We start from the raw sequence: 10411 nt of genomic DNA, 5'->3' as shown, positions 1-10411 counted from the left end.
CCAGTCAGACATTAAATGTAGAGATTTTGACATCTGCTACGCTTTTCCATTTCCTGAATGGAAAAAAATGTCATTGATATAAAACACGCGGCGGTGAGTATAGAGGCTAAAAATTGTAATCTCTTTTCATTAATTAATTTTTGCTCTGTTATTTGCAGGTATACGGTTATAACATGTCCATGTATTAAGAACAATGAGCTTGGCTAATTGTGTATTCAATTGTAAAAATGTTGCTATTAAGGACATGTCGCTAGCTAAATGTTCTTGCATTGATGTCATTGATATAAAACACGCGGCGGTGAGTATAGAGGCTAAAAATTGTAATCTCTTTTCATTAATTAATTTTTGCTCTGTTATTTGCAGGTATACGGTTATAACATGTCCATGTATTAAGAACAATGAGCTTGGCTAATTGTGTATTCAATTGTAAAAATGTTGCTATTAAGGACATGTCGCTAGCTAAATGTTCTTGCATTGATACCCTCCAATATTTGGTTAGCCAAAAATGCTTTCAAATCCATCATAAACACACATCCTTTGGCTACCAGTGTCGGTGCAAAGAATCTAAAAGAGTTATAGAAATCAACGGCCTTACATATCCCACAGACGATTGGACAAATGTTTCACCAAAAAACTATCTTATCTGGGGGCCAAAAAAACATTTTCTACTCAATCATCCACTTTCTATCATACGGCGAAGAATTGTTAATTATTTCTATAGCGCTTATAGGAACTCAAGAGAAAATCCCTTGTTCTCGGTTTACGATCAGTTGCGTCCTATTGTAACGGTGGCACAAAATTTTGATAATCTACTGTTTCCCAGTGATCATGTTAGTCGTGCCAAAGCAGATTGTTATTACGTTAATCGCAACCATTTGTTACGCGCGCCTACCACAGCTCACCAATCAGATATGTCCTCACGTGGTTTAGGTAACTTTCTTGTAGCCGGCGAAGTGTATAGGCGCAACGGAACTGATAGTACATACTCTTCAGTATTTCATAAATTAGACGCAGTACGTGTGGTAACAAAATATACGCTTTTCGGACGTAATCTAGATTTGGAAGTCTTCAAAAAAAGATTGGCAATTTTATGTGCAAGATCGTTCACAGCCACAAATGTCACTGAAGTGCTTGGATGAGACTAAGGAGGCCTGCCATACGCTAAAGCAGTCAAATTGATGGAACATGAGATAAAAATTATATTGGTTGGCCTTGCACGTGATTTATTCAGCTCCCAATTGGAGTATCGTTGGGTGGACACATACTTTCCTTTCACGCAACCCTCGGGGGAGTTGGAAATACTTTATAAAGGCAAATGGCTTGAAGTACTCGGTTGTAGTATTATGCGTCACGAGATACTACAGCGTTCAGGTGCACATAATCAAATTGGTTATGCTGTTGGTTTGGAATTGGCGCGTTTGGCAATGGTGTTGTTCGATATACCTGACATACGATTGTTCTGGTCTAATGCTAGTGGTTTTTTAAATCCATTCAGTGAAGAAATCTGCACAATCTGCCCAAGTACAAACCTGTCTCAGGTTATCCGCAGTGTACGAATGATCTTTCATTTTGGTTACCAACGGGTGTAGAAGTCGATGCTGGTTTTGCTTGTAATGATTTCTATGACCTTGTACGTTCAGTGGACCTGGCTGGTGATGTGGTGGAACAGATTAGTCTAGTGGACCGCTTAAAGCATCCCAAAAACCGGTAAGTCAAGTGTCTGCTTCCGCAGGCCTATGGAGCAGCTGTACTTGTTAAAAGTTTACAAATGGTACATCAAAATTCAGTGTATACATGTCCAACACCAATACAAGAGGCTGCTGCACATGGCTTTGAAATGGAATTGACATGCTGATTTTATTAATTAATTTCTTCATTTCTTTTCCCTAGCGATCCTGACACCGATGGGAAGACCTTTTATTTGGCAGTGGATTGTCTGGGTCGTTATCTTCGCGTAGAATATTCAGAATACACATCTACACTTCTTGGCATAACGCGTCCTTTTGTCACCTCAAAGTAGAAGAGATTTATCCACCAGAATTGGTGAATTCGCTTATGTTGCAGATGGCGCATGCCAAAAATCAGGTATATTACAGCATGAAGTTGCGTTTCCTTTTGTCGTAGGATGTCCATTTCATTGTTTTATGGTAGTAATCATATTTATTAATCCAAAAAGAGTTTGTTGTTGTATACCCGTGAGCTTTTCCATTACTTGTTATATGTGGGCATTCATTTTGGAAAATATCCAAAATATTTCGGCGGTCAAAAAATTTAAATTTTTTAACAAACAACAACAAAATCTATAAAAAAAATAATCAACAAGAAAAATAATTATCAGTGTTCGTTATAATTAAAGCAAAAACAAACTGTTCTCAACCAATCATTACTAATTTTTTGAAGTATTCAACTGAAGATTGAAACTATAAAGTCATCAGTATAATACTGTTACGAATATTAGCAAAACTAAGGAGTGCTGCCAGCTCTAAGCCGATCTAAGCAGTGACGTGAATGCACATCAATAATTCAATCATTATGTATCTACATAAACGAATCAATAATTGCGTATACACATATGTACACATTCCGACGAGCAACATTTACATACAAGGCAGCGAGAGATGAGATATCACACACCGATGAATTTACTTATACGCTTATGTGTGTGCGGGAGACTGTAAACTACAAACACATGCATATACCTTATCTGAGTTGTCACAAGGGAGAGCAATAATTTGTGCACGTAGTTGTGGCTGGCGATTTTGTAGCCGAAACAACTAGTAACTTCTGGAAATCGAAGAGCCTAGAAGTATGCAGCGTAAACTATAAAAGCGATGCAGGCGAGTAAGAAGTAATTCAGTTTGATTTGAATTGTCAAGCAGTTACGAGTAAGACGATATCTAGCGAGCAATAGCACTATTATTTTGAAAGTCAGTTTCCTTTAAGATATCAGTTTGGTTATTAAGCTATTCGTTGCACAGTTTGAGTGTTATTGTGAAGTACTTAATAAAGGCCATTTTTCCATCATTCAATATTGGAGTTATTTATTCAACAGTTTAGCGATACGAACCTAGCAAAAGGCAAATAAGAAGATTTGCAGCAAATTCGTCACAATTGGTGTCAGAAGTCGGATTGTTGAATAAATTCCAGAGGACAACAAGGACATGGCAAAGTTCGGTGAATTGAAGATCCAGCAACTGAAAAAGGAGTTGGAGAACCGTGGATTAAATACAACCGGCAATAAGATCGAACTTCAAGCACGGCTACGAGAGGTAATGGAGTCGCAAGGAATTGATGTGGACGAGTTTGTCTTTTATCCTGATGGCTTGAACATGATATTGGCTGCAATATCTGCACAAACATCGACAGTAGCATCAATGTCGTCGCAATTGGCATCCCAACTGGAAGCGCAAGAGACACGAATAACATCGAAGATGGAAGAACAGAAGACGTATATGATATCCCAACTGGAATCGCAGGAAACTCGTATAACATCACAATTGGAAGAGCAGAAGACATATATGGCATCCCAGCTGGAATCACATGAGACACGTATTTCAGAAATGTCGACACAGATTACATCAAAGATGGAAACACAACTGAAAGAACAAGAGGCGCGTATATCATCAAAACTCGAAGCGCGTATGGACGAGAAAATAACGCAGTTTGAAGAAAAATTCGAGGCAGAGGTGGATGCGTTGAGAGGTCGTATACAGGAATTGCAACTTAATCGGCCGGCTGCTTCAGCGAGTAATCCAAAGGTAAAGACACCATCCTTTGACGGTTCTGTTCCTTTTCAGGTCTTTAAGCTACAGTTTGAGAAGACCGCAGCAGTGAACCAATGGAATGCTGAAGATAAAGTTGCAGCTCTGTTCGTGGCACTGAAAGGTCCTGCTGCCGAAATCTTACAGACTATTCCAGAGTACGAACGGAACAGTTATGACGCATTGATGGCTGCTGTAGAACGGCGATACGGAAGCGAACACAGGAAACAGATATTTCAAATAGAATTGCAAAACCGCTACCAAAAAGCTAACGAGACTTTGCAGGAGTTTGCTTCGGACATTGAAAGATTGGCTCATCTTGCAAATGCGGATGCACCCGTGGAATACACGGAAAGAGTGAAAATTCAGAGCTTTATAAATGGCATAAGGGACGTCGAAACGAAGCGAGCCACATACGCGAACCCAAAGCAAACATTTTCTGAAACGGTATCCCATGCATTGACTCAGGAAACGGCGTCATTATTGAGTAAACCAGCATACAAAGCTCATCGTGTGGAAGTAGAAAGGCCAGAGTGGGTAGATACAATTTTGGAAGCTCTGAAGGGATCACAACAGAAAAATGCCGGAGTTATGAAATGTTTCAAGTGCGGTAACCCAGGTCACATTGCACGTCATTGCAGTAGCAATTCCAATAGTTCCAACAATGTGGGTGGCCGTAAACGCAGAGCTGAAGGAGACGAGCAAATCTCCAAATCCACTCAATCGTTAAACTAAAGCGAGTCAGCCGCAAGGGGCGACAGCTGGCTCCCTCAATTGAATGCCCCATAATCTCTATCTCGCAAATTGGAAGAAGGTCAAGCAATCTTACTGTCGGAGGACATGTGGATGGAAAGGAACGTTTACTGACTGTAGATACGGGTGCATCCCATTCCATCATTCGATCAGATTTAGTCAACAAGAAGATAAGACCATTGCTTGGAGCAAGATTACGTACAGCCACGGGAGAGGACACCCAGGTAATTGGAGAAGTAGAATGTGAAGTAGCAATTGGGAACGTCTCGGTACTTCACAATTTTATAGTGGCAGGTATTGTTGATGAAATCATAATTGGAGTGGACTTCTTAATCAACCAAGGCATCAAGATCGATATGCAAAGCAAGATGATGCGATATAAGAACATGGATGTGCCACTTAATTTCGGCTACGAGAGAGGCTACAGCAGTAAACGAGTGCTGGTGGAAGAGAGTCAGCGAATACCACCAAAATCCGAAGCAGTCATCTGGGCAAAGGTTGATGGAGATTGTGGGACAAACAAATTGTGGGTTGTCGAAGCAGCAAACAAATCAGCACTAAACATACTTGTAGGAAAAACCCTGGCTATGACAAAACAAGATGGACGTATTCCGGTAAGAGTACTCAATGAGTTCAAGTCACCACTCAAACTGACTAAAGGAGCTATTTTGGGAAGATGCCAAGAGGCTGAAGTAGTTATTAACTGTGAACAGCTCCAGGAACACGTTTCAGCTAGTAATACTGATCTTTCAAATGACATCACGGCATGGACACAGGGGCTAGAGGAAGCATTTAAGAGTAAGGCAAAACAACTGCTCCTAAAGTACGCGAACATATTTGACCAGGATGATTCTAAACCAGGCCGCACCAACGTTGTGAAGCATCAAATTGACACTGGAGATGCGAGGCCGATCCGTCAAGCTCCACGTAGTGTTCCACTGGCGAAGCGGGAAGTTGTGAGTCAAATCATTCAAGAAATGAGCGACAGCGGCGTCATCGAACCATCAGCTAGTCCATGGAGCTCACCGGTAGTACTTGTAAAAAAGAAGGATGGGCAAATGAGGTTTTGCGTGGACTACCGGAAGTTGAATGACGTAACGAAAAAGGATAGCTACCCATTGCCAAGAATTGATGACACTCTGGACTCGCTATCTGGTACGAAATGGTTTTCCACGCTGGACTTGAAAAGCGGCTACTGGCAAGTGGAGGTGAAGGAGGAAGATAAAGAGAAAACAGCCTTCAGTGTCGGTGATGGTCTTTGGCAATTTACAGTGATGCCTTTTGGACTTTGTAATGCACCAGCTACTTTTGAGAGACTCATGGACCAGGTACTGAAAGGACTACATTGGAAAACATGCTTGGTGTACCTGGACGACATCATCGTATTGGGCAAGAACTTTGATGAACATCTTAAGAACTTAGAGGAAGTTTTCCAGAGAATAGCTGGCGCTGGTCTGAAGTTGAGTCCCAAAAAGTGTGCGCTGTTTAAAAAGGAAGTCAATTATTTGGGTCACAAGGTAACGACAGAGGGCATCTGCACTGCGAACGAAAAAATAGATGCTGTACAGGATTGGCCAAGACCACAGAACCTACATGAATTGAGAAGTTTTCTTGGGCTGTGCACATATTACCGCCGATTTGTACCAAATTTTGCCAGCGTAGCCCATAGTCTCCACGAGCTAACAAGAAAAAACAAAGCTTTTGAATGGAAGAAGGAGCAAGAAGTGGCTTTCCAAACATTGAAGGAGCGTTTGTGCACTGCCCCAATGTTAGCATATCCGATTCCAGGAGCAACATTTATTCTAGATACAGATGCAAGTGGATATGCTATAGGAGGCGTTTTATCACAACTGGTCGATGGACAGGAGAAGGTAGTTGCATATTACAGCCGTTCGATTGGAAAACCAGAGAGGAACTACTGTGTTACGCGGAGAGAGCTGTTGGCATTGGTAGAGTGCATTAAACATTTTCACAAATACCTCTACGGCCAGCGATTCCATGTCAGGACAGATCACGCAGCGTTGAAATGGCTTCTGCAGTTCCGTAATCCGGAAGGACAATTGGCACGGTGGATCGAGCGACTACAAAGCTATGACTTTTCCATTGAGCATCGAAAAGGTAGTACCCATGGAAATGCTGATGCAATGTCACGAAGACCATGTAGTTTAGAAGGCAAGCACTGTTCAAAGGCCGAGGCTAAAGAAGACATTATAGATGTCCGGCTAATGACTATAACGTGTACGGATGAATGGGACAAGGAACAACTAAGAAAGTGTCAGCTAGAAGATACAGATCTGTCACATGTTATGCAAGGGCTCGAACGAAACGAAAGACCAAGCAGAGAGGATATGTCAGCAGAGAGTCCCATTGCGAAGTCATATTGGGCACAGTGGAACAGTTTGGAATTGATATCCGGTTGCTTGCATCGAGTATGGGAGAGTGAGGATGGTCAATGCAAGAAGAAACTGATAGTTGTTCCCAGAAAGAGGATTCCTGACGTGCTCAGCGAGTTGCACAATGGTCCAAGTGGAGGCCATCTTGGAATCACGAAGACACTCGAGAAAATTAAGCAGAGATTCTATTGGGTTGGTTGCCGTCAGTCGGTCACCGAGTGGATTGCCAATTGCGAGGTATGCAACAGAGCGAAAGGGCCCAAAACCCGAAGTCGTGGCCAGATGAAGCAGTATATTTCAGGTGCACCATTTGAAAGGATCGCCATGGATGTCGCAGGTCCATTTCCTACTAGCAACCGCGGAAACAAATACGTACTGGTGGTTATGGATTATTTCAGTAAATGGCCAGAGGTATACCCAATCTCAAACCAGGAAGCAGAAACAGTAGCAGAAGTGGTTAAAAACGAATGGGTTGCAAGGTATGGTGTACCAATGGAGTTACATTCTGACCAAGGCAGGAATTTTGAATCAGCTGTGTTCCAAGAACTGTGCAAGAAGTTGGGCATTCGAAAAACACGGAAAACTGCATTGCATCCTCAGTCCGATGGTATGGTGGAACGTTTCAATAGAACATTGGAGGAGCATTTAAGGAAAGTAGTCGACAAGTACCATAAGGACTGGGATACACACATATCATTATTCTTGATGGCCTACCGATCGGCAGTACATGACACAACGGGCCAAACTCCTGCAAAGGTAATTTTTGGCAATGACCTTCGACTGCCAGCTGATTTGAAGTATGGGATAGATGCCGATGCGGAGAGGAATGTCAAGAAATCCACTGATGTCTTAGAAGAAGAGCTGAGAGAGATACACGATCTGGTAAGGCAACGAGCAAAGATTATGAGTGACAAGATGAAAGCGAGGTACGATAAAGCAATTAATTCGGAAGGGTTTCAGGAAGGAGATTTGGTGCTGCTATACAACCCACAACGAAAAAAAGGTTTGTCCCCGAAATTGCAGTGTAACTGGGAAGGCCCATACAAAGTTGTTAAACGGATCAACGATGTAGTGTACCGCATACAAACCACTACCAAACCACGAACCAAAATGAAAGTGGTTCATTTGGAGAGATTAGCAGCGTTTAGATCGAGAGATTTGTCTGATCGGGACGATCAGACTTAGGTGGAGGGCAGTGTTACGAATATTAGCAAAACTAAGGAGTGCTGCCAGCTCTAAGCCGATCTAAGCAGTGACGTGAATGCACATCAATAATTCAATCATTATGTATCTACATAAACGAATCAATAATTGCGTATACACATATGTACACATTCCGACGAGCAACATTTACATACAAGGCAGCGAGAGATGAGATATCACACACCGATGAATTTACTTATACGCTTATGTGTGTGCGGGAGACTGTAAACTACAAACACATGCATATACCTTATCTGAGTTGTCACAAGGGAGAGCAATAATTTGTGCACGTAGTTGTGGCTGGCGATTTTGTAGCCGAAACAACTAGTAACTTCTGGAAATCGAAGAGCCTAGAAGTATGCAGCGTAAACTATAAAAGCGATGCAGGCGAGTAAGAAGTAATTCAGTTTGATTTGAATTGTCAAGCAGTTACGAGTAAGACGATATCTAGCGAGCAATAGCACTATTATTTTGAAAGTCAGTTTCCTTTAAGATATCAGTTTGGTTATTAAGCTATTCGTTGCACAGTTTGAGTGTTATTGTGAAGTACTTAATAAAGGCCATTTTTCCATCATTCAATATTGGAGTTATTTATTCAACAGTTTAGCGATACGAACCTAGCAAAAGGCAAATAAGAAGATTTGCAGCAAATTCGTCACAATACTATGCCCTGTCTGCATCAGATAGGCAATCACTTTGTGAAGCATACACGTTTTTTGTTAACATCATTATTCATTTACATAAAAATAACTACGCGTAATATTCAAGTACATAATCTTAATGTAATTGTGATTTATTAATAAAATACAAGAAATGAAGTTTTGTTCCCACAAACCCCTGAAAGGAGTATAAATCCGGTGACACCCATGGGTAGGTTAGGTGTTTATGCAGTTGAATGTAAACAATAGAACTCCTGCGTTATTTAACGAAATTTATCTAAATCAAAAACGTCAGTAATAACCAATAATGAAGGAAATAGACACCAGGTGTGTTTGCTAGACGGAAGACGCAGCTGAGGTTAAGCGTTTTCGCTAGGGTAAGATGAAGGCTAGAGACGGTGAGATAATTTTTTAGTGTATATAACATCGCTTAATGTTTGTTAGGCGTGTGCGATGCCATCTACTTATATATGGTTATAGGTCATATGCCAAGTGGTCAGGTAGTTTTGCCTAAAGTTATGCATTGGTAGGGTGGTGTCAGAGAAACTGGTGTTGTTGCCTTGATTTCTATTTATAGAACCACAACGAATTAGCAGATGTCATATGTTTGTATGAGTTTTAAGCGGAGATAGCCCTTATTGCTTTAAATGATTGTTTTCATATATTTAAAGCAATTTTTAATTTATAATTTATTCAATAATGTGGAAAAGGTTTAAACAAATGACATCAGCTGTGTGATGAATACGCACGGTGAGATGGGAGAGGTACGGGTATATTCTGGTGACGATATGATCAATTGGGGATCAATTACTACATTTAATTATCTTCTGAACAATTGCGTGGTGGCAACGGCGCACTAACGCAATTGTTGGAAGAAGCATTCTGTGGCAGATTGTGTATCTGCGTTAGGGTTTTGTTGGCTTCGTTCGGGGGAACGAGAGCTGGGTTATTGGGTTGTTGGCCTCGTTCGGGGTGAACGAGAGCTGGGTTATTTGTGTGTTGGCCTCGTTCGGGGTGAACGAGAGCTGGGTTGAAGGAAAATGGGCTATTAAAGTTCATTTTCCTTGTCGTTGGGCGGAAGTAGTACCAATTTCGTGATTGGTCTCGTAATTTGTCCTTTAATTGTATTGACGTCAACAACACGTACACGGTTATCGGAACCTGGGTGTGTTTTGACGATTTTCCCCATTCTCCACTCGTTTGTTTGTAGGTTATCCTCTTTTATGACGACTAGATCCCCGGGTTTTAAGTTGGATTGTGGATGTTTCCACTTGTACCGTTTCTGGATCTCGGTGAGATATTCCGATTTCCATCTTTTGCAGAATGTTTGATGGAGGGTTTTCATCTTCTGCCATCGGTTTACAATTGAGGCAGGGTTTTCACTGCAATCGACTTCAGGTGAGGCTAGAAAATGTCCACCTACGAGAAAGTGGCCTGGAGTAAGCGGCTCCAGGTCGGAAGGGTCGTTGGATGAGGGACTGAGGGGCCTAGAATTGAAGCAGGCCTCAATTCGACATAACAGGGTAGTAAACTCCTCAAAAGTATATTTATGATCGGACGCGATCTTTTTAAAATGGGTCTTAAAACTTTTTACCCCCGCTTCCCACAAACCTCCCATGTGAGGAGCGCTTGGCGGTATAAA

General features: G+C 41.5%; 1 pseudogene; it reads left to right on the top strand.

Annotated features, from left to right (window-relative positions):
• The first annotated feature begins 398 nt into the window (after positions 1 to 398).
• LOC137241561 (probable phenylalanine--tRNA ligase, mitochondrial) lies at positions 399 to 1847 on the top strand (annotated as a pseudogene).
• Positions 1848 to 10411: the final 8564 nt, after the last annotated feature.

The sequence above is a fragment of the Eurosta solidaginis genome, chromosome 2 (assembly GCF_040869045.1).
Source record: "Eurosta solidaginis isolate ZX-2024a chromosome 2, ASM4086904v1, whole genome shotgun sequence".
In the NCBI taxonomy this organism is placed as follows: Eukaryota; Metazoa; Arthropoda; class Insecta; order Diptera; family Tephritidae; genus Eurosta; species Eurosta solidaginis.
This window is presented reverse-complemented; position numbering and strand designations above follow the sequence as displayed.